The sequence below is a fragment of the Triticum urartu genome, chromosome 3A (genome assembly GCF_056163025.1).
Source record: "Triticum urartu cultivar PI428250 chromosome 3A, HENAU_Tu73, whole genome shotgun sequence".
NCBI lineage: Eukaryota > Viridiplantae > Streptophyta > Magnoliopsida > Poales > Poaceae > Triticum > Triticum urartu.
This window is the reverse complement of record NC_141875.1, coordinates 707,293,961-707,319,293: the sequence shown is the minus strand read 5'-3', so window position 1 is coordinate 707,319,293 and position 25,333 is coordinate 707,293,961. Positions and strand designations below refer to the sequence as shown.

General features: G+C 43.3%; 2 pseudogenes; one reads left to right on the top strand and one right to left on the bottom strand.

Annotated features, from left to right (window-relative positions):
• The window catches only part of LOC125547265 (UPF0481 protein At3g47200-like), a 123,504-nt pseudogene that overhangs the window by 93,231 nt on the left and 4,940 nt on the right, over positions 1-25,333 (bottom strand).
• Positions 1,049-25,333, top strand: LOC147981938 (uncharacterized; annotated as a pseudogene).

Genomic DNA, 25,333 nt, shown 5'->3' with positions numbered 1-25,333 from the left:
TAAACGATTCTAGCTGCAGTGATCGTACAATGTCCATCAAACGGGGTAGTGCTTCTTCAACCTCTGGTCTTCTTACTCCAGCCGGCCAAAGCAGCGCCGGTCGTGTCGCGTGCTCCTACCTCCCGTGGCCGGCTGTGATGCCGCGGAGGCCTCACAGCCCCGTACTACTCCCACTGCTGGCCAGGCCATCCCTCTACTCACCCACACCCCCTGTTATTCTGCGGCGACGGCAGCCTCACACCGCAGCCGAACCAGTGAACCCTCTAACTCCTCTCCGCGCGGGCTTCCGCTCCTGCGTCTTCCCCGGCTCCTCGTTGTCCCCTTCCTAGGCCTCGTCGTCGTCCAGACCACCTCCCTGGTGCTCTCGGCACGGCGTGGTCAACGTGGTCAACGACTGACTTCCATCGGAAGAGTACTGTACGTGGAGAGGCTGACAACTGGGTCCAGGCGGCCGCAAGGAAGTGCCTCCTTATTACACGCAAATTAAAAGAAAAAGGAAAAGACTAAATAATGAACGTTCGTTACAGAACGCTAACGAATGAATCCGTTCGCTGCGAGGACCTAACTAGCGAACATTCTCGAAATAACTAGGCTAAAAAGAAAAACCAATCTAATAATATAAAACCGAAGTAAACCAAATAAACTGGAGAAAACCAGCGGTTCGTACCGGTTCGGCCGGCTCGGTGGTTTAGGTGGAGAAAACCGCCGGCTGGACGACGAATAGCGGGCGGCGGCTGCGGCGAGTCCGGCGACGGGGCTGCGTGGCGCGGGCGGTACTTCAGACGGCGTGGCAAGGCGGTAGCGGCGGGAAGCGTCGCGGGCGGCGCAGGGCAGCGGTGCGCGCGGAGCAGCGGCAGCGCGGCGGAGGAGAGGCAGCGGCGGCGGCGAGTGGCTCAGCGGCGGGATGCGCCGCAAGGGCGGCGGGCGACAACAGGGACGGGGGGTGGGGGTGGGGCGGGGCGGCGCCCTTTATAGGAGGGGAGGGGAGGCGCAAGGCGTGGAGGAGGGGGCAAGGCGAGGCGAGGCGGCGGCGGTTTCCCGATCGGAGATGGCGGTGGGCAGAGCTCGCGTCGGGGACGAGAGGTGCGGCTGGGCTGGGTCAGGCTAGAGATGGGTCGGCCCGGTCCGGCGAGGAGAAAGTTTATTTTTTAAAAGATTTTCCAGACGAATAAAAATGAACAAAACAAAACAAATAAAAAATTTATATAGGCATATAATATATCAAAATTTTCAGAAAAACATTTTCTACAAGATGAACATTTTACAAATGTCAAATAAAATCCACACAAATTCAAATAAAGCAAAGAGTGCTACTGCTCTAGTAAAATCCAGTAAAAATCATTTTAAAAATACCAAAATGATTTCAAATTTATTTCTCTCCATTTTTCTGATGTAGGGAATCATGTTACCCTATTTTCCATGTATTTTATTTTTGGAGAGAAATAATTTGAATAAAAGCCAAATAACTCCAAATTGAAAATAAGTTCAAAAGGAATTTAAATTTGATCCTTGAAACTCCCAACTCATATTTCATATGTTTTGAAGAAGTCATTTTATCTTCTCTCATGAAAATCATTGAGTTGCATAAAGTTTTTGAATTTGAAAATATTTCCAAATGAAATTCAAATATTTTCAAATCCCCTTTCATTTAATTAAATGGAAGAAGTCATATCATCTTCACTCAAGGGTTTTGTATTTGAAAAGAATTTGAATTCATGGAGATCAGAATGCAAAATGAAATTTTGGGGAAGTCCTTTTATTCCCTCTCTTTTAACTTTCAAAAAGTCTCAAATTCACTCACTTTCAGTCAATCAATCAAATCTATCTATTTATTATAACATTCCAAAGTTTAGAATTTTGGGATGTTACAAACCTACCACCCTTAAAATGAATCTCGTCCTTGAGATTCGGAGAGGCTAGAAAGGAATAGGTTAGGTTTGGGGGTCTTCTCAAAATCCATCGATCATCACGGGGGGTCCGGGGTGCTACCACCCTTAGAAACATTGTTACGGTCCCATCAATACTCATGTCCTCCATCCTTATTCTTGACGGGGCCGGTCTTCTCAAATTCTCGGGAAAATTCCTTCTCTGGGCTCTTCCGGTAGTGGCATAACGTTTACCACAATTCTTCTGTCATTTCATTTTGGTAAGGTTATTCTAAGACTGGGTCTTCTTAGCTGACGGGTCTGGCGCCAATACTAAACAACTTTTGATATCTCATGGTGGTCAACAATTTATGGTTTCTCTTGCAGGAAATGAGTCTGGGTTGAACCTCACCGTATAACCTACGGTTGGCAAAGCTGCCTTGTACATGGGAAAATACTTATACCATTCTAAGGTTCAAACAAGGTTTCGATCATCGTCGCTCTACTATGGGTAAGTCACTCAGATTTACCATCCCATATAGCAAGGCGAATAATAAGAGTAAGTCGGTATGGTGATCAATCCATCCCGCACCCAAATCATTACCATGCATACAGTTTAGCGAATCTCGCATTCTAACTCTCAGTCATCCTCACAAGCACTGCAGAATTTGTCTTGTCAACGAACTAAGTTCGGATAAATCCATTGATTCTGCAAGCCAAACAAACATCTATCGTTCTTCACAACTCTTAGGTTTTGCGTTATTCTATAAGATCGTCTGCCGATAAACATAACTTCTTCCAGGGTTTTTCCTTCAGCAAGAGTGTGCTTGCTCCTTGGCAGGTCCTGGGGCCTGTGGGTTATGGCCCATCTCATCACTTGTAATCCTTGAGCTCATCCTAGGGGCAACTGATTATTTTCCAAACATCCAACTTCCCCGCATTCTTAAATCCTTCCAATTGTACTATCTCTCTTCCTTCTATTGGCACCAAACCAAGACGTGATTACTCAGACTCATCATGGAGTTACAATTGCTCTATATTTCCAACATTATACCTCCTTTATAGCCAATAATACTTCATCTCTTCATATTCTTGAGGTATCCCGCATATCGAGATAAAACTTATACTTTCGAAGTCCACCCCGTGGAACAACATTATTCCTTTCCAGGGGTCAAATCTCCTCACAGGGTACTACCACCCTTAAAATACACAAACTCATCCATAGACCATATTTCTCATATCCTCGAAAATGGTCAAAATCCTTCTCCATAGAGTAACAACTCATAAAATCCAAATAGTACCCACGATACTAACTTTATTGATTCTCAAAGTATTACAATCTCCTGCACTTCCATTACATGCCTCAACTCAACACCTCAATATAAAGGAAAATGTTCTCACTACTACTACTATACTTCTCACAGACACCACTAATTATCACAAGTCTCCTTCTCCTTGGGGCATTCTCTGCCAAAATGCCCTGCTCCATTACAACGAAAACATATTACTTCTGACAAGTCTCGAGGTTTCCTTTTTGGGTAACTGCTGAGGTAGTGCCCTGACTCCTTGCACCTGTAACAGGTGATATGACTCATGTCCTTCCTGGAATCCAATCTACTTCTCTTCCTAGACCTTTCCATGCCAATCATGGCTTCTATTTCTTGTGGGTCATACTCAACTTCCTCCGTCGGGAATTCTACTACATCCCCATTCATACAATTCTGGGAGATGTGTCCTTCTTCTCCACATGAATAGCATGACTTGGTGCAGGGTTTAATTGGTTCTTCTTTGGGTGTGTCCCCGACATCTTCCTTCACCACAAGTTCTTCTAAAATTTCCATAAGGGCTCCTTTCTTTACTTCTTTCTTCTGCTGTACGGTTCTTCGTACCATGGGGTAAATGTGACACTGAGTAGGATAGTGGGTAGTCCCTTCACACAAGAAACAAGTAATCTGCCTAGTTGGGCATTCTTCAATTGGGTGACTTCCTTCACAATTAGGGCATTCATCCTTGTGTTCTTCATGGGTGTGTCCTATTTCTCCACAAATCTTGCATGCACAAGGTTTCTTCACATCCTTTCCATAAGGCTTCAACTTCTGGGACACAAGATGAGATCTTTGCAGAGTCAACTTAAATTCTTTCCAAGTGGTTACTCCTTGCCATCCATTCATGGTTTGGTACATCCTCCACCAAGTAGCAGCACCTCTTTCAAAGCACTGAAGAGCATGCTGGGCCATATCCTTTCCGGCTATAGTGTTATTCTTCATATGATCTTCCATGTTATGAATCCATCGGTCTGTCTCCAATTGAACCATCGGTCCAGAAAATATGAGTTCATCTCCATTCATCCTCTATTGGGTCCATGCGTTTTGGGGTGAGATGAGAGAGAGGGAGGGGGATGCACACAATACAAACAATGGTTTTGAAAAGACAGATTTTATCTGTGGCTGTCGGAAAAACATCAAACAAATGACAGCTGACAAACGTCGCATCTAACGTAGGCATATAACAGGGGTTGCGTCTTCTAAAGGTTAATAAATCTTCAAAGTCATCAAGCTCTACGAGTCTTGTTCATGTCTCCGATGGCTTCTTTCGATCGTGCTTGTCCTTCTCAAGTTCTTCTGCCAGATAATTCATGTTGACGCGAAGTCTCTCGTGACGTCATTTAATATTCTGGAGTTGCGTTCCAAACTTCTGGTTTCAACATCCTTCGCATGAACCATGGTCCTACTGTCCTTTAGTTCCCGACGAATGTCCAGTATCTCGAGGTTTTGCTTATCCAGCTTGGCTACTTTCATCTTCTGGGTCCTAAGTTCTTCACGAAATGCTTCCTTGCCAAATACGGCTTCCTGGAGCTCCATCTTAGAATTCTTGATGTACTACTCCAGATCCTGGTGATACATCGGCTAAGGTTAAAACTTCATCTTTTGCTGATAGGTGCTCCATCAGCCTTCTACCATCCAATCCTTCCGAAGAAATGCACGCTTAACTCAGACCGGTGACAATAGTATAAGCGAGCAATAACACATGGATAACTGTGTTTCTGCTCTTGTCATTTCCATGAGCTTTCATTCCATAATTGATATCTCCTGCCTTAGGTTTTTTTTTTGACAAAACTTTGAGTTTTTAACTCTCCATGTTCCGGTCTTTCTCCAATACACCTTGATCTCGGGTATTGACAGCTTCCATAGTCTGCCAAGTTCCATAAGGGGTGCCTTCCTAGGTTATACAAATCTAGAAATTCTACAGGGCCTTCAAATTCTCCTAGTCTTCGGAGTCTTCAACCGTTGCAGTTTCCATAATTATAATGTATGGTAAAATCCTCTTCATTCCGAATGGTCTCAGTTGTTCGATATGTTGTACTTCTAGTAGTGGTCTCATTAGTCGAATCTTCGTGTGGTCAAAAATGGAAATGGGTATAGTCTCACTAAAAGGGAATATTTGAATGAGCTCAGAAGAGAAGAGAGGTAAAAGATCCTTTTGAAAAGAAAGTTGTAGAGAAAATATTTCCTATGGGCTAGCCAGTTTCTAGGGGTCACGTCCTGCAGTCAACATGTGCTCTGATACCATCTTGTAGCGACCCGACCTCAGACGGTCAAGTCACTGTGCTTAACTGTCATCCCTGGATCGGTATGCTGACACACACAGTACTCGAGGATTTATAACAGAGGTAAATCACATGTATAAAATAACGTAAATACTATTACCTCAATCCAAATAGCAAAAGTAACAACAAGGTTGTGGATTCCCATCAACACCAACGGCAAAGTTGAGTGTAGAAATCGTAACCCTAACGTATCACTTACTCGTCATAAGAATCCTGCAACATGAGACATTGCAGCCACAAAGGGTCAGTACATTGACTGTACTGGCAAATTCACACCATAGGATAATGATGAATAATAGCTATCACTACATGCATATATGGCTGGTGGAAAAGCTCTATGGTTATAATGTTTTTGTGAAAAGCCAATTTTTCCCTACTGCAAAGGAATATAATTTATTTAACTACAAAGTTGGTAGAAAATATTGAGAAGGTTCCTCCAACTCAATCCCAAATTAACATCAATAACCCAACAAATTATTTAATTAACGTGATGAGATCAATATGATAATCCAAGTACCAGAGACTCAAGATGACCATAACCAGGGACACGACTAACCATGATTAGTTTGTACAATCTGCAGAGGTTTGCGCACTTTTCCCCACAAGACTCGATCTCCTCCGTTGGATTTCTCGCACTACATGGTGTTTGAGTAACGGATGACCGAGACACGGTCTTTCAAAAGCATTAACGCTCTACTCCGGATAGACTATACCACCTACAACCCACTACATCTGCTAGTCTATCTCTTCAAGAGCTCCACGCAACTTACTCAACTATGCTAGAGCCCATAATAGCTTGTGGCTGCACACGGAAGTTTCTAGCATGAGTAATCTTATGATCCCTTTGAGCCTGGGTGGCATTCCATAGGGTGATCACACGGGTCCTCCGGGATCCCCTTGGGCAAGCACTGGGTTCTCCAGGTGCCCGGGCAAACCAATGGGTGCTCCAGGGGGCCCCAGCCAATCCACCCAGATGTGTATTAAAGTAGCCACCTTAAGTTAACCATTAAATAATAACTCTAACATCTGTCATGAATTCTCTCAAACCAATCCACGTCTACGAGCATAGCATAGCAATATGAGCATAACATAAAAGTAACTCCTAGGGTTTGAATGCAGGGCAATAGGTTCCTACCTCATCAACTACTTCCCGATACCCACATGTTATCAAGTCCTAACCATGCAATGTTTGAGGGTTGAAACTAATGCATGAAAACTGGGTAATGAAAAGTATGATCAAAGTGTGAACTTGCCTGCAATGTTGATGAAGATGATTCGCACTCAAAACTCTTGACAGTTCTACTCGTCACACTCTGGTCAATCTATCGTGAGAAAGCAATAGTAACCACACATAAGCAATCACTCAAAAGATCGGGAAGAACAAAGAAGACACTTCAGTAAACATCAAAACCAAGCAAATAACTCTCGCAACATAAAACAATTTCTAATAGTACCAAAATTATGTGAATTTGGCCTTATCATAAAGTTTAGGTCAAGAGCTTCGATTTGCAAAAAGAATCAACTCAAATGGAGTTATAAAACTCAAGTTATGATCAAACGAAGTTTGAATCTAAAACTGTTTGAAACCAAATTTTAAAACTTTCAAAAACATGTTTAAGTTGTTTTACTGGATAGAGGAGATCGTAACGAAGACGTGGGCGTTGGTTTCGTCGGATTTGGATAAATGGGTAAAAAGATGTGATAAATTGAAGATCAGGGACTAAACTATGAAGAAACTAATTACATACGGGTCCCTGGCTAAAATTAAAAGAAAAAGAAAAATACTAAATAATGAATATTCGTTACAGACGCTAACGAACGAATCCGTTCGCTGCGAGGACCTAACAATCGAACGTTCTCGAAATAACTAGGCTAAAAAGAAAAACCAATCTAATAATATAAAACCGAAGTAAACCAAATAAACCGGCGGTTCGTACCGGTTCGGCCGGCTCGGCAGTTTAGGCGGAGAAAACCGCCGGCGGGACGACGAACAGCGGGCAGCGGCTCCGGCGAGTCCGGCGACGGGGCTGCACGGCGCGGGCGGCGCTTGTAACATCCCAAATTTTCAATTTGGAATGTTATACACTAGATCATCATGGCATATCATATTTTACTACATTTTGGCTGATCCTAGAAAATTCTATGCAACTCAAGGACCCTCGGAGAGAGTTGGGGATTTCGTTATTTTCATATTTGAGTTTTCTCAAATTTTGAAACTAGGATCATTTGATTTTATTTATTTTACTTTCAGTTATTTCTATTACAAAAAAATATGAGAGAGGGAATAAAATGACTTTCCCAAAATAAAGAAATATTGAGGATTTAATAAGAAAATCAAATAAGATTGTATTTTTGTTTTATTTGCTATTTTATTTGAATTTAGGAAAAATGCACATTTTTCAAAATTGCATTTAGGCCCCAAATAAATGTTCATCCTGTGCGGCTTGATTTTAGAAGCAGGGGAAAATTTATTTCGGGATTTTTGGAGTCCGTTTAGTATTCCTTTTGTTTTTTCTGAGTGTAACTATTTAAAAAAAAGAAAAACACGAACTGACCTAACGGGCCGTGTCCGACCCGGACACTTGGCCCGGCCGGCTTTATAAGCCGGGGAAGGCCCAGCCGACCCCCAAACCCTGGCCGTCCCGACCGCCGCCTTTGCCGCCGCAGCCTTCGTCGCCGCATCGCGCCGCCGCCACGCCACCGCCCTGCGCCGACCCCGCCGCCCGCCGGACCGCCACCCCGCTGCTCGCTGGAGGTAGACCTCGCCGCCGCCGGTTTTTCTCGAAAAATCGTTCGGTTTTCCGTCGGTTTTTCGTTCGTTTTTTTAGTTTCGTTTTTTTATAGATCGGTTTTTCCGGTTTATTTAACTAGTGAGCGTTCGCTCGTTCGTTTGTTTTAACGAACGCGTTCATCATTTAGATCCAGATAATGAACGTCTGTTCGTTAATATGTTCGTCGTTTTCTTTTTCTCAGATTAAATCTACGATTTTTCTGATTGCGATTCCTGATCCGATATTCGTTTTAGTATAAATTTTCGCTCGTTTGTCGGAATCAGGCGATTCAAGCGCCTGGAGTTTCGTCTCGAAACCCTCTTTCTGTTTAACCAACTCAAACAAGTTTTTGCCACTGTAAAAATTGCCCTAGATCCAGAATAGTAAACGAAGCCTGTTTCTTTTGCCATTTGTCTTTCGTTGCTTCGTTCGATTCGATTCTTTTTGCCCACCGGAGTTCTTAAGTTGAACTTTCTGGTTAGATCTCGTATTCGAGTTTTACCTGTGCATTAGATGAGTACTTATTTTATGCTTGTTTGTTTGCGATAGAGTACCCGGAGTGCGCCGCTTGCTACTTGGAATTGCTAGGTTTGCCGGATCATCAGCAAGGCAAGTAACACTTCGATCATACTTCCAATTACCTAGTTTTATTGCATTAGATCGATCCTCACACCATTGCATGTTTAGCATCTAGTTAAATTGTGGGTTTGGGAAGTAGTTGAGGTAGTACCTATTACCTGTTTATTATCAAACCTTTGGGAGTTACTTCTATGTTTGCTTATTATGCTATGCTATGCTAGTAGACGTGGATTGGGTGAGTGTATCCATGACAGATGTGAGATTGTTAAATTAATGATTTATCTAAGGTGGCAACTTAAATACACATCTGGGTGGATTGAGGCACCTGGGTATTCCAGTGATTGCCAGTTTTTCTTTTGGACCGCCACCCAGGCTCAGAGGGATCATGAGATTATTCATGCTAGAAACTTCCGTGTGCAGCCACAAGCTACTATGGGCTCTAGCATAGTTGATTAAGTTGTGCGAACTCTTACAGTGGTAGACTAGCAGATGTAGGGGAAAGTAGGTCTAACGGTCCACCCGATCGTAAGGTGCTAGCGCTTCTGAAAGACTATGTCTCGGTCATCCGTTTCTCAAACACCATGCAGTGCGAGAAATCCAACGGAGGAGATCGTGTCTTGTGGGGAAAAGTGCGCAAACCTCTGCAGAGTGTATAAACTAATCATGGTTAGCTGTGTCCCCGGTTATGGACATCTTGAGTATCTAGTACCTGGATTATCATGTGAATCCCATCATGTTACTCTAAATTAATTTTGTTGGGTTTTGTTTAATGATGTTGCTTAATTGGGATTGAGAATCCTGTCAACCATTCTGAATGTTTAACTACTACCATGTTAGTTTAATAAAATTTATTCCTTTGCAGTAGGGAAAAATTGGCTTTACGCAAAACTGTAACCATAGAGCTTTCCACCAGCCAAATATGCATATAGTATAGCCTATATCTTTCATTACTCTCTATGTGTTACTTTGCCAGCATATTCCATGTGCTGACCCATTTCGGGCTGCAACGTTCATGTTGCAGACTTTTCAGACGACGATTAAGATGCTTTTAGGTCGTGGTTCTATACTCAGTGATGCCGTTGGAGTTGATGGCCTTATCTTCCAAGCCTTCCGCTGTTATCGTTATTAGATGGCCTTAAGCCATATTTATTGTAATAAGTTCTCTTTTGAGACACTCGATGTAATAAGTGTGTGATTGCTACTCTGTTATAAATCCTTCAAGTACTATGTGGTGTCAGCATTACCGATCCAGGGATGACACCTGAGCACAGAGATTGGACCGTTTGAGGTCTGGTCGCTACAGCGCTGCAGACGGCGGGGCAAGGCGGCAGCGGAGGGAGGCGTCGCGGGCGGCGCAGGGCAGCGATGCGGGCGGAGCAGCGGCGGTGCGGGCGGAGCAGCGGTGGCGCGGCGGAGGAGAGGCAGCAGCGGCAGCGAGTGGCTCGGCGGCGGGATGTGGCGCAAGGGCGGCGGGCGACAGTAGGGACGGGGGGGGGGGGGGGACGGGGTGGCGCCCTTTATAGGAGGGGAGGGGAGGCGTAAGGCTTGGAGGAGGGGGCAAGGCAAGGCGAGGCGGCGGCGGTTTCCCAATCGGAGATGGCGGCGGGCAGAGCTCACGTTGGGAACGAGAGGTGCGGCTGGGCCGGGTCCGGCTGGAAATGGGCCGGCCCGGTCCGGCGAGGAGAATGTTTTTTTTAAAGATTTTCCAAACGAATAAAAATAAACAAAACAAAACAAATAAAAATTTTATATAGGCATATAATATATCAAAATTTTCAGAAAAACATTTTCTACAAGATGAACATTTTACTAACGTCAAATAAAATCCACACAAATTCAAATAAAGCATAGAGTGCTACTGCTCTAGTAAAATACAGTAAAAATCATTTTAAAAATACCAAAATGATTTCAAATTTATTTCTTTCCAATTTTCTAATGTAGGGAATCATGTTACCCTATTTTCCATGTATTTTATTTTTGGAGAGAAATAATTTGAATAAAAATCAAATAACTCCAAATTGAAAATAATTTCAAAAGGACTTTAAATTTGATCCTTGAAACTCCCAACTCATATTTCATATGTTTTGAAGAAGTCATTTTATCTTCTCTCATGAAAATTGTTGAGTTGCATAAAGTTTCTGAATTTGAAAATATTTCCAAATGAAATTCAAATATTTTCAAATCCCCTATCATTTAATTAAATGGAAGAAGTCATATCATCTTCACTCAAGGGTTTTGTATTTGAAAAGAATTTGAATTCATGGAGATCAGAATGCAAAATGAAAGTTTGGGAAAGTTCTTTTATTCCCTCTCATTTAACTTTCAAAAAGTCTCAAATTCACTCACTTTGAGTCAATCACTCAAACAATCAATCAAATCTATCTATTTATTATAACATTCCAAAATTTAGAATTTTGGGATGTTACATACGTGGACGACACTCTCCCCTCTCGTTGCTATGCATCACCATGATCTTGCATGTGCGTAGAATTTTTTTTGAAATTACTACGTTACCCAACAGTGGCATTCGATCCTGGTTTTATGCGTTGATGGTATATGCACGAGTAGAACACAAGGAAGTTGTGGGCGATACAAGTCGTACTGCTTACCAGCATGTCATACTTTGGTTCGATGGTATTGTTGGATGAAGCGGCCCGTACCGACATTACGCGTACGCTTACGCGAGACTGGTTCTACCAACGTGCTTTGCACACAGGTGGCTAGCGGGTGTCAGTTTCTCCAAATTTAGTTGAACCGAGTGTGGCTACGCCAGGTCCTTGAGAAGGTTACAACAGAACCAGCTTGACGAACTATCGTTGTGGTTTTTATGCGTAGGTAAGAACGGTTCTTGCTCAGCCCGTAGCAGCCACATAAAACTTGCAACAACAAAGTAGAGGACATCTAACTTGTTTTTGCAGGGCATGTTGTGATTTGATATGGTCAAGACATGATGCTATATTTATTGTATGAGATGATAATGTTTGTAAACGGAGTTATCAGCAACTGGTAGGAGCCATATGGTTGTCGCTTTATTGTGTGCAATGCAATCGCCCTGTAATTGCTTTACTTTATCACTAAGCAGTAGCGATAGTCATAGAAGCAATAGTTGTCGAGACGATAACGATGCTACGATGGAGATCAAGGTGTCGCTCCGGTGACGATGGTGATCATGACGGTGCTTCAGAGATGGAGATCACAAGCACAAGATGATGATGGCCATATCATATCACATATAATGATTGCATATGATGTTTATCCTTTATGCATCTTATTCTGCTTTGTTTGACGGTAGCATTATAAGATGATATCTCACTAAATTTCAAGATGAAAGTGTTCTCCCTGAGTATGCACCATTGCCAAAGTTCGTCGTGCCGAGACACCACATGATGATCGGGTGTGATAAGCTCTTCGTCCATCTACAATGGGTGCAAGCCAGTTTTGCACACGTAGAATACTCGGGTTAAACTTGACGAGCCTAGCATATGCAGATATGGCCTCGCAACACTGAGACCGAAAGGTCGAGCGTGAATCATATAGTAGATATGATCAACATAGTGATGTTCACCATTGAAAACTACTCCATTTCACGTGATGATCGGTTATGGTTTAGTTTATATGGATCACGTGATCACTTAGATGAATAGAGGGATGTCTATCTAAGTGGGAGTTCTTAAGTAATATGATTAATTGAACATAAATTTATCATGAAGTTAGTACCTGATAGTATTTTTGCTTATCTATGTTGTTGTAGATAGATGGCCCGTGCTGTTGTTCCATTGAATTTTAATGCGTTCCTTGAGAAAGCAAAGTTGAAAGATGATGGTAGCAATTACACGGACTGGGTCCGTAACTTGAGGATTATCCTCATTGCTGCACAGAAGAATTACATCCTGTAAGCACTGCTGGGTGTCAGGCCTGCTGCAGATGCTGCTGATAACTTTAAGAACGTTTGGCAGAGTAAAGCTGATGACTACTCGATAGTTCAGTGTGCCATGCTTTACAGCTTAGGACCGGGACTTCATCGACGTTTTTAATGTCATGGAGCATATGAGATGTTCCAGGAGTTGAAGTTAATATTTCAAGCAAATGCCCGGATTGAGAGATATGAAGTCTCCAATAAGTTCTATAGCTGCAAGATGGAGGAGAATAGTTCTGTCAGTGAGCATATACTCAAAATGTCTGGGTATCATAATCACTTGACTCAACTAGGAGTTAATCTTCCTGTTGATAGTGTCATTGACAGAGTTCTTCAATCACTGCCACCAAGCTACAAAAGCTTCGTGATGAACTATAATATGCAAGGGATGAATAAGACTATTCCCGAGCTCTTCGCGATGCTAAAGGCTGCGGAAGTAGAAATCAAGAAGGAGCATCAAGTGTTGATGGTCAATAAGACCACCAGTTTCAAGAAAAAGGGCAAATGGACGAAGAAGGGGAACTTCAAGAAGAACGGCAAACAAGTTGCTGCTCAGGAGAAGAAACCCAAGTCTAGACCTAAGCCTAAGACTGAGTGCTTATACTGCAAACAGACTGGTCACTGGAAGCGGAACTACCCCAAGTATTTGGTGGATAAGAAGGATGGCAAGGTGAACAAAGGTATATGTGATATACATGTTATTGATGTGTACCTCACTAGAGCTTGCAGTAGCACCTGGGTATTTGATACTGGTTCTATTGCTAATATTTGCAACTCGAAACAGGGCTACGGATTAAGCGAAGACTGGCTAAGGATGAGGTGACGATGCGCGTGGGAAATGGTTTCAAAGTTGATGTGATTGCCGTCGGCACGCTACCTCTACATCTACCTTCGGGATTAGTTTTAGACATAAATAATTGTTATTTGGTGCCAGCGTTAAGCATGAACATTATATCTGGATCTTTTTTGATGCGAGACGGTTATTCATTTAAATCAGAGAATAATGGTTGTTCTATTTATATGAGTAATATCTTTTATGGTCATGCACCCTTGAAGAGTGGTCTATTCTTGTTGAATCTCGATAGTAGTGATACACATATTCATAATGTTGAAGCCAAAAGATGCAGAGTTGATAATGATAGTGCAACTTATTTGTGGCACTGCCGTTTGGGTCATATTGGTATAAAGCACATGAAGAAACTCCATACTGATGGACTTTTGGAATCACTTGATTATGAATCACTTGGTACTTGCGAACCATGCCTTATGGGCAAGATGACTAAAACGCCGTTCTCCGGAACAATGGAGCGAGCAACAGATTTGCTAGAAATCATACATACTGATTTATGTGGTCCGATGAATATTGAGGCTCGTGGCGGGTATCGTTATTTTCTCACCTTCACAGATGATTTGAGTAGATATGGGTATATCTACTTAATGAAACATAAGTCTGAAACATTTGAAAAGTTCAAAGAATTTCAGAGTGAAGTGGAAAATCATCGTAACAAGAAAATAAAGTTTCTATGATCTGATCGTGGAGGAGAATATTTGAGTTACGAGTTTGGCCTACATTTGAAACAATGCGGAATAGTTTCGCAACTCACGCCACCCGGAACACCACAGCGTAATGGTGTGTCCGAACGTCGTAATCGTACTTTACTAGATATGGTGCGATCTATGATGTCTCTTACTGATTTACCATTATCGTTTTGGGGTTATGCTTTAGAGACGGTTGCATTCACGTTAAATAGGGCACCATCAAAATCTGTTGAGACAACGCCTTATGGATTATGGTTTGGCAAGAAACCAAAGTTGTCGTTTCTTAAAGTTTGGGGCTACGATGCTTATGTGAAAAAGCTTCAACCTGATAAGCTCGAACCCAAATCAGAGAAATGTGTCTTCATAGGATACCCAAAGGAAACTATTGGGTAAAGCTTCTATCACAGATCCGAAGGCAAGATATTCGTTGCTAAGAATGGATCCTTTCTAGAGAAGGAGTTTCTCTCGAAAGAAGTGAGTGGGAGGAAAGTAGAACTTGATGAGGTAACTATACCTACTCCATTATTGGAAAGTAGTTCACGACAGAAACCGGTTCCTGTAACATCTACACCAATTAGTGAGGAAGCTAATGATGATGATCATGAAACTTCAGATCAAGTTGCTACCGAACCTGTAGGTCAACCAGAGCAAGATCCACACCAGAGTGGTACGGTAATCCAGTTCTGGAGGTCATGTTACTTGACCATGATGAACCTACGAACTATAAGGAAGCGATGATGAGCCCAGATTCCGCAAAATGGCTTGAAGCCATAAAATCTGAGATGGGATCCATGTATGAGAGCAAAGTGTGGACTTTGGTTGACTTGCCCGATGATCGGCAAGCCATCGAGAATAAATGGATCTTCAAGAAGAAGACAGTCGCTGACGATAATGTTACTGTCTACAAAGCTCGACTTGTTGTGAAAGGTTTTCGACAAGTTCAAGGAGTTGACTACGATGAAACCTTCTCACCCGTAGCGATGCTTAAATCCGTCCAATCATGTTAGCAATTGCCGCGTTTTATGATTATGAAATTTGGCAAATGGATGTAAAGACTGCATTCCTGAATGGATTTCTGGAAGAGAGTTGTATATGATGCAACCTGAAGGTTTTATCGATCCAAAGGGAGCTAGCAAAGTGTGCAAGCTCCAGCGATCCATTTATGGACTGGTGCAAGCCTCTCGGAGTTGGAATAAACATTTTGATAGTGTGATCAAAGCACATGGTTTTATACAGACTTTTGGAGAAGCTTGTATTTACAAGAAAGTGAGTGGGAGCTCTGTAGCATTTCTAATATTATATGTGGATGACATATTGCTGATTGGAAATGATACAGAATTTCTGGATAGCATAAAAGGATACTTGAATAAGAGTTTTCAATGAAAGACCTCGGTGAATCTACTTATATATTGGGCATCAAGATCTATAGAGATAGATCAAGACGCTTAATTGGACTTTCACAAAGCACATACCTTGATAAAGTTTTGAAGAAGTTCAAAATGGATCAAGCTAAGAAAGGGTTCTTGCCTGTGTTACAAGGTGTGAAGTTGAGTAAGACTCAATGTCCGACCACTGCAGAAGATAGAGAGAAAATGAAAAGTGTTCCCTATGCTTCAGCCATAGGCTCTATCATGTATGCAATGTTGTGTACCAGACCTGATGTGTGCGTTGCTATTAGCTTAGCAGGGAGGTACCAAAGTAATCCAGGAGTGGATCACTGGACAGCGGTCAAGAACATCCTGAAGTACCTGAAAAGGACCAAAGATATGTTTCTCATTTATGGAGGTGACAAAGAGCTCATCGTAGATGGTTACGTTGATGCAAGCTTTGACACTAATCCGAACGATTGTAAATTGCAAACCGGATACGTGTTTATATTAAACGGCGGAGCTGTCAGTTGGAGCAGTTCTAAACAGAGCATCGTGGCGGGATCTACATGTGAAGCGGAGTACATTGCTACTTCGGAAGCAGTGAATGAAGGAGTCTAGATGAAGGAGTTCATATCCGATCTAGGTGTCATACCTAGTGCATTAGGTCCAATGAAAATCTTTTGTGACAATACTGGTGCAATTACCTTGGCAAAGGAATCCAGATTTCACAAGAGAACCAAGCACATCAAGAGATGCTTCAACTCCATCTGGGATCAAGTCCAGGTGGGAGACATAGATATTTGCAAGATACATACGGATCTGAATGTTGCAGACCCGTTGACTAAGCCTCTTCCACGAGCAAAACATGATCAGCACCAAGGCTCCATGGGTGTTAAAATCATTACTGTGTAATCTAGATTATTGACTCTAGTGCAAGTGGGAGACTGAAGGAAATATGCCCTAGAGGCAATAATAAAGTTATTATTTATTTCCTTATTTCATGTTAAATGTTTATTATTCATGCTAGAATTGTATTAACCGGAAACATAATACATGTGTGAATACATAGACAAACATAGTGTCACTAGTATGCCTCTACTTGACTAGCTCATTGACCAAAGATGGTTAAGTTTCCTAACCATAGACATGAGTTGTTATTTGATCAATGAGATCACATCATTAGGAGAATGATGTGATTGACTTGACCCATTCCGTTAGCTTAGCACTTGATCGTTTGTTTACTGCTATTGCTTTCTTCATGACTTATACATGTTCTTATGACTATGAGATTATGCAACTCCCGAATACCGGAGGAACACCTTGTGTGCTACCAAACTTCACAACGTAACTGGGTGATTATAATGGTGCTCTACAGGTGTCTCCGATGGTACTTGTTGAGTTGGCATAGATCAAGATTAGGATTTGTCACTCCGATTATCAGAGAGGTATCTCTGGGCCATCTCGGTAATACACATCACTATAAGCCTTGCAAGCATGATAACTAATGAGTTAGTTACTGGATGATGTATTACGGAACGAGTAAAGAGACTCGCCGGTAACGAGATTGAACTAGGTATTGGGATACCGATGATCAAATCTCGGGCAAGTAACATACCGATGACAAAGAGAACAACGTATAGTGTTATGCGGTTTGACCGATAAAAATCTTCGTAGAATATGTAGGAACCAATATGAGCATCCAGGTTCCGCTATTGGTTATTGACCGGAGACGTGTCTCGGTCATGTCTACATAGTTCTCGAACCCGTAGGGTCCGCACTCTCTTAAAGTTCTGTGACGATCAGTTTTATGAGTTTATATGTTTTGATGTACCGAAGGTAGTTCGGAGTCCCGGATGTGATCACGGACATGACGAGGAGTCTCGAAATGGTCGAGACATAAAGGTTTATATATTGGAAGCCTATATTTGGATATCGGAATGTTCCGGGTGAAATCGGGATTTTTCCGGAGTACCGGGGGTTACCGGAACCTCCCCCCCCCAAGGGGTTTAATGGGCCAAGATGGGCCTTAGTGTAAGAGAGGGGGGCTGCCAGAGCAGGCCACGCGCCCCCTCTCCCTCTAGTCCGAATTGGACAAGGAGGGGGGAGCCCCCCTTTCCTTCCTCTCTCCCTCCTCCTCCCCCCTTCTCCTATTCCTACTAGGAAAGGAGGGAGTCCTACTCCCGGTGGGAGTAGGAATCCTCCTGGCGTGCTTCCTCCTGGCCGGCCGCCTCTCCCCCTTGCTCCTTTATATACGGGGGCAGGGGCACCGCTAGACACACAATTTGATCATTGAGATCTCTCCAGCCGTGTGCGGTGCCCCCCTCCACCATAATCCACCTCGGTCATACTGTAGTGGTGTTTAGGCGAAGCCCTGCTGCGGTAGCTTCATCGACATCGTCACCACGCCGTCGTGCTGACGAAACTCTTCCCCGAGCTCTACTAGATCGTGAGTCTGCGGGACGTCACCGAGCTGAACGTGTGCTGAACGCGGAGGTGCCGTACGTTCGGTACTGAGGATCGGTCGATCGTGAAGATGTACGACTACATCAACCGCGTAGTCATAACGCTTCCGCTTAACGGTCTACGAGGGTACGTACACGACACTCTCCCCTCTCGTTGCTGTGCATCACCATGATCTTGTGTGTGCGTAAGAATTTTTTTGAAATTACTATGTTACCCAACAGGCGCCCCTCCTTCCTTCTCTTCTCTTTTCCCTTTCCTTCTCTCCTACTCCTACTACTTGGAAGGTCTCCAAGCTCTACTAGGAAGGGGGGAATCCTACTCCCGGTGGGAGTAGGACTCCCCTAGGGCACGCCATAGAGAGGGTCGGCCCTCTCCCTCCTCCACTCCTTTATATACGGGGAGAGGGGCACCCCTTGGAGAGAACAATTGATCTCTTGATCTCTAAGCCATGTGCGGTGCCCTCCTCCACCATATTCCACCTCGATCATATCGTAGCGGTGCTTAGGCGAAGCCCTGCGTCGGTAGCATCATCATCACCGTCACCATGCCGTCGCGTTGATGAAACTCTCCCGTGAAGCTCTCCTGGATCGGAGTTCGCGGGACATCATCGAGCTCAACGCGTGCTGAACTCGGAGGTGCCGTACATTCGGTACTTGGATCGGTCGGATGGTGAAGACGTACGACTACATCAACCGCGTTGTGCTAACGCTTCCGCTTTCGGTCTACAAGGGTGCGTGGACAACACTCTCCCCTCTCGTTACTATGCATCACCATGATTCTGTGTGTGCGTAGGAAAATTTCGAAATTACTACGTTACCCAACAGTGGCATCCGAGCCTGGTTTTATGCGTAGATGTTATATGCACGAGTAGAACACAAGTGAGTTGTGGGCGATACAAGTCATACTGCTTACTAGCATGTCATACTTTGGTTCGGTGGCATTGTTGGATGAAGCGGCCCAGACCGACAGTACACGTACGCTTACGCGAGACTGGTTCTACCGACGTGCTTTGCACACAGGTGGTTGGCGGGTGTCAGTTTCTCCAACTTTAGTTGAACCGAGTGTGGCTACACTCGGTCCTTGAGAAGGTTGAAACAGCACCAACTTGACGAACTATCGTTGTGGTTTTGATGCATAGGTAAGAACGGTTCTTGCTCGGCCCATAGCAGCCATGTAAAACTTGCAACAACAAAGTAGAGGACGTCTAAATTGTTTTTGTAGGGCATGTTGTGATGTGATATGGTCAAGACATGATGCTATATTTATTGTATGAGATTATCATGTTTTGTAACGGAGTTATCGGCAACTGGCAGGAGCCATATGGTTGTCGCTTTATTGTATGCAATGCAATCGCCCTGTAATTGCTTTACTTTATCACTAAGCGGTAGCAATAGTCGTAGAAGCAATAGTTGGCGAGACGATAATGATGCTACAATGGAGATCAAGGTGTCGCGCCGGTGACGATGGTGATCATGACGGTGCTTTGGAGATGGAGATCACAAGCACAAGATGGTGATGGCCATATCATATCACTTATATTGATTGCATGTGATGTTTATCCTTTATGCATCTTATTCTGCTTTGTTTGACGGTAGCATTATAAGATGATCTCTCACTAAATTTCAAGATAATAGTCTTCTCCCTGAGTATGCACCGTTGCCAAAGTTCGTCGTGCCGAGACACCACGTGATGATCGGGTGTGATAAGCTCTACGTCCATCTACAACGGGTACAAGCCAGTTTGGCACACGCAAAATACTCAGGTTAAACTTGATGAGCCTAGCATATGCAGATATGGCCTCGGAACATTGAGACTGAAAGGTCGAGCGTGAATCATATAGTAGATATGATCAACATAATGATGTTCACCATTGAAAACTACTCCATTTCACATGATGATCGGTTATGGTTTCGTTGATTTGGATCATGTGATCACTTAGATGATTAGAGTGATGTCTATCTAAGTGGGAGTTCTTAAGTAATATGATTAATTGAACTTTAACTTATCATGAACTTAGTCCTAGTAGTATTAGCATATCTATGTTGTAGATCAATAGCTTGCGTTTAGCTCCTCTGTTTTATTTTTGATATGTTCCTAGAGAAAAACTAAGTTGAAAAATGTTAGTAGCAATGATGCGGATTGGATCCGTGATCTGATGATTATCCTCATTGCTGCACAGAAGAATTATGTCCTTGATGCACCGCTAGGTGACATACCTATTGCAGGAGCAGATTCAGACGTTATGAACATTTGGCTAGCTCAATATGATGACTACTTGATAGTTTAGTGCACCATGCTTGACAACTTAGAATCGGGACTTCAAAGACGTTTTGAACGTCATGGATCATATGAGATGTTTCGGGAGTTGAAGTTAATATTTCAAGCAAATACCCGAGTTGAGAGATATGAACTCTCCAACAAGTTCTATAGCTAAAAGATGGAGGAGAATAGCTCAAGCAGTGAGCATGTTCTCAGATTGTCTGTGTACTACAATCGTTTGAATCAAGTGGGAGTTAATCTTCCAGATAAAATAGTGATTAACAGAATTCTCTAGTCACCATCACCAAGTTAGTAGAACTTCGTGATGAACTATAGTATGCAAGGGATGACGAAAACGATTCCTGAGCTTTTCATGATGATGAAATCGGTGAAGGTAGAAATCAAGAAAGAGCATCAAGTGTTGATGATTAACAAGACCACTAGTTTCAAGAAAAGGGCAAAGAGAAAGAAAGGGAGCTCCAAGAAGAACGGCAAGCAAGTTGCTGCTCAAGTGAAGAAGCCCAAGTCTGGACCTAAGCATGAGACTAAGTGCTTCTACTGCAAAGGGACTGGTCACTGGAAGCGGAACTGCCCCAAGTATTTGGCGGATAAGAAGGATGGCAAAGTGAACAAATGCTATATTTGATATACATGTTATTGATGTGTAATTTACTAGTGTTTATAGCAACCCCTCGGTATTTGATACTGGTTCAGTTGCTAAGAGTAGTAACTTGAAATAGGAGTTGCAGAATGAATAGAGACTAGTTAATGTTGAAGTGATGATGTGTGTTGGAAGTGGTTCCAAGATTGATATGATCATCATCGCACACTCCCTATACTTTCGGGCTTAGTGTTAAAACTAAATAAATGTTATTTGGTGTTTGCGTTGAGCATGAATATGATTTGATCATGTTTATTGCAATACGGTTATTCATTTAAGTTAGAGAATAATTGTTGTTCTGTTCACATGAATAAAACCTTCTATGGTCATACACCCAATGAAAATGGTTCGTTGGATCCCGATCGTAGTGATACACATATTCATAATATTGAAGCCAAAAGATGCAAAGTTAATAATGATAGTGCAACTTATTTGTGGCACTGCCGTTTAGGTCATATTGGTGTAAAGCGCATGAAGAAAATCCATGCTGATGGGCTTTTGGAATCACTTGGTTATGAATCAGTTGATGCTTGCGAACCATGCCTCATGGACAAGATGACTAAGACTCTGTTCTCCGGAACAATGGAGCGAGCAACAGACTTGTTGGAAATAATACATACTAATGTATGCAGTCCGATGAGTGTTGAGGCTCGCGGCGGGTATCGTTATTTTTCTGACCTTCACAAATGATTTGAGCAGATATGGGTATATCTACTTGAAGAAACATAAGTCTGAAACATTTGAAAAGTTCAAAGAATTTCAGAGTGAAGTGGAAAATCATCGTAACAAGAAAATTAAGGTTCTATGATCTGATCGCAGAAGCGAATATTTGAGTTACGAGTTTGGCCTTCAATTAAAACAATGTGGAATAGTTTCACAAACTCATGCCACCTGGAACACCACAGCGTAATGGTGTGTCCGAACGTCATAACCGTACTTTATTTGATATAGTGCAATCTATGATGTCTCTTACTGATTTACCACTATCGTTTTGGGATTATGCATTAGAGACAGCTGCATTCACATTAAAAAGGGCACCATCTAAATCCGTTGAGACTACACCGTATGAACTATGGTTTAGCAAGAAACCTAAGCTGTCGTTTCTTAAAGTTTGGGGTTGCGATGCTTATGTGAAAAAGTTTCATCTTGAAAAGCTCAAACCCAAGCCGGAGAAGTGCGTCTTCATAGGATACCCAAAAGTAACTGTTGGGTACACCTTCTATCACAGATCCGAAGGCAAGATATTTGTTGCCGAGAATGGATCCTTTCTAGAGAAGGAGTTTCTCTCTAAAGAAGTGAGTGGGAGGAAAGTAGAACTTGATGAGGTAACTATACCTGCTCCCTTATTGGAAAGTAGTTCATCACAAAAATCTGTTTCTGTGACTCCTACACCAATTAGTGAGGAAGCTAATGATGATGATCATGTAACTTCAGATCAAGTTACTACTGAACCTCCTAGGTCAACCAGAGTGAGATCCGCACCAGAGTGGTACGGTAATCCTGTTCTGGAGGTCATGTTAATTGACCATGATGAACCTACGAACTATGAGGAAGCGATGATGAGCTCAGATTCCGCGAAATGGCGTGAGGCCATGAAATCTGAGATGGGATCCATGTATGAGAACAAAGTATGGACTTTGATTGACTTGCCCGATGATCGGTGAGTCATTAAGAATAAATGGATCTTCAAGAGGAATATGGACGCTGATAGTAGTGTTACTATCTACAAAGCTCAAATTGTCGCAAAAATGTTTTCGACAAGTTCAAGGTGTTGACCACGATGAGAATTTCTCACTCGTATCGATGCTTAAAAGTCTGTCCGAATCATGTTAGCAGTTGCCGCATTTTATGAAATCTGGCAAATAGATATCAAAACTACATTCCTTAATGGATTTATTAAAGAAGAGTTGTATATGATGCAACCAGAAGGTTTTTTCAATCCTAAAGATGCTAACAAAGTGAACAAGCTCCAGCGATCCATCTATGGACTGGTGCAAGCAACACGGAGTTGGAATATATGCTTTGATAAAATGATCAAAGCATATCACCCACACAAAAATGATCAAAGCATATGGTTTTATATAGACTTGCGGTGAAGCCTGTATTTACAAGAAAGTGAGTGGGAGGACTACAACATTTGTGATAAATATATGTGAATGACATATTGTTGATCGGAAATAATGTAGAATTTTCTGGAAAGCATAAAGGAGTATTTGAAATGAGTTTTTTTCTTCAATAAAGACCTCGGTGAAGCTACTTACATATTGAGCATCAAGATCTATAGAGATAGATCAAGATGCTTGATAAGTTTTTTCAATGAGTACATACCTTGACAAGATTTTGAAGTAGTTCAAAATGGAACAGTCAAAGAAAGAGTTCTTACCTTTGTTACAAGGTGTAAAATTGAGTAAGACTCAAAGCCCCACCACGGCAGAAGATAGAAAGAGAATGAAAGTCATTCACTATGCCTTGGCCATAGTTTCTATAAAGTATTCCATGCTGTGTACTAGATCTATTGTATACCCTACACTGAGTTTAGCAAGGGAGTACAATAGTGATCTAGGAGTAGATCGCTGGACAGCGGTCAAAATTATCCTTAGTGGAATAAGGATATGTTTCTCGATTATGGAGGTGACAAAAGGTTCGTCGTAAAGGGTTACGTCGATGCAAATTTTGACACTGATCCAGATGACTCTAAAATCTTAATCTCGATACATATTAAAAGTGGGAGCAATTAGCTAGAGTAGCTCCGTTGCAGAGCATTGTAGACATAGAAATTTGCAAAATACATATGGCTCTGAATGTGACAGACCCGTTGACTAAATTTCTCTCACAAGCAAAACATGATCACTCTTTGGGTGTTAATCACATAGCGATATGAACTAGATTATTGATTCTAGTAAACCCTTTGGGTGTTAGTCACATGGAGATGTGAACTAATCACATAAAGATGTAAACTATTGGTATTAAATCACATGGCGATGTGAACTAGATTATTGACTCTAGTGCAAGTGGAAGACTGAAGGATATATGCCCTAGAGGCAATAATAAAGTTATTATGTATTTCCTTATATCATAATAAATGTTTATTATTCATGCTAGAATGATGTGATTGACCTGACCCATTCCGTTAGCTTAGCACTTGATCGTTTAGTTTGTTGCTATTGCTTTCTTCATGACTTATACTTGTTCCTATCACTACTAGGGAAAACCTTATACACAGAATCTTAGCAGCAGCGCGGTTTAAAAACAAACGCTACTGCTAATTAGCAGTAGCGAGCTTGAGGAAACCGCGCTACTAATAACCCGATAGTAGTAGCGCGGGTTTTTACCCCTCGCTACTACTAAGTGATTTCCATCATGCCTCCCGGGACCAGCTGTACTAGTAGCGCGGGTTATAAACCCACGCTACTACTAAGTCGATAGTAATAGCGTGGGTTATATACCCCACGCTACCACCTGCATCTGCTCCCACCCCACCAACCATCCCACGCCATGTCTCAAAAAAACACTCAACACCCGATCCAGATCCCCAATCCCGTCTCCGCTCCCACCTCCTCTCCTCCTCTCCCAAGTCCCAACCCGCCATGGAGAGGAAGCCGCCCGCGCAGGCCCCCCCCCCCCCAGCGCCGCCGCCGCCTACGGCTCGCCCCGCCGCAGGGCGTGGAAGCGGTGCGTCCACTCCGGCCACCACGACAGCGCCACCTGGGGCCACGCCACCGCCGCTGACTTCGCGCCCGTGCCCAGGATGTGCCGCCTCGTCATGGCCAACTACGCCCCGCCCGACCTCCTCGCCGCGCCGCCCCTCCTCCTTGACCCCTCAAACGTCGTGCGCCGCCGCACCTACACCGACACGGGGGGCCGGGTCACGCCCTACCTCATCTACCTCGACCACGCGCACGCCAACTTCGTGCTCGCGCTGCGCGGCCTCAACCTCGGCTGGGAGTCCGACTACGCGCTGCTCCTCGACAACCGCCTCGGCAAGCGCCGCTTCGACGGCGGCTACGTCCACAACGGCCTCCTCCGCGCCGCCGGCTAGGTGCTCGACAGGGAGTGCGACATGCTCCGGGACCTCCTCGATCGGTACCCCGCCTACACGCTCACCTTCACGGGCCACTCCCTCGGCGTCGGCGTCGCCGCCATGCTCACCATGGTCGTCGTGCTCAACCTTGACAAGCTCGGCAAGGTCGAGAGGGGCCGCACCAGGTGCTACGCCATGGCCCCCGCCCGCTGTATGTCACTCAACCTCGCCGTCAGATACGCCGATGTCATCAACTCCGTCGTGCCGCAGGTGACTCACTGA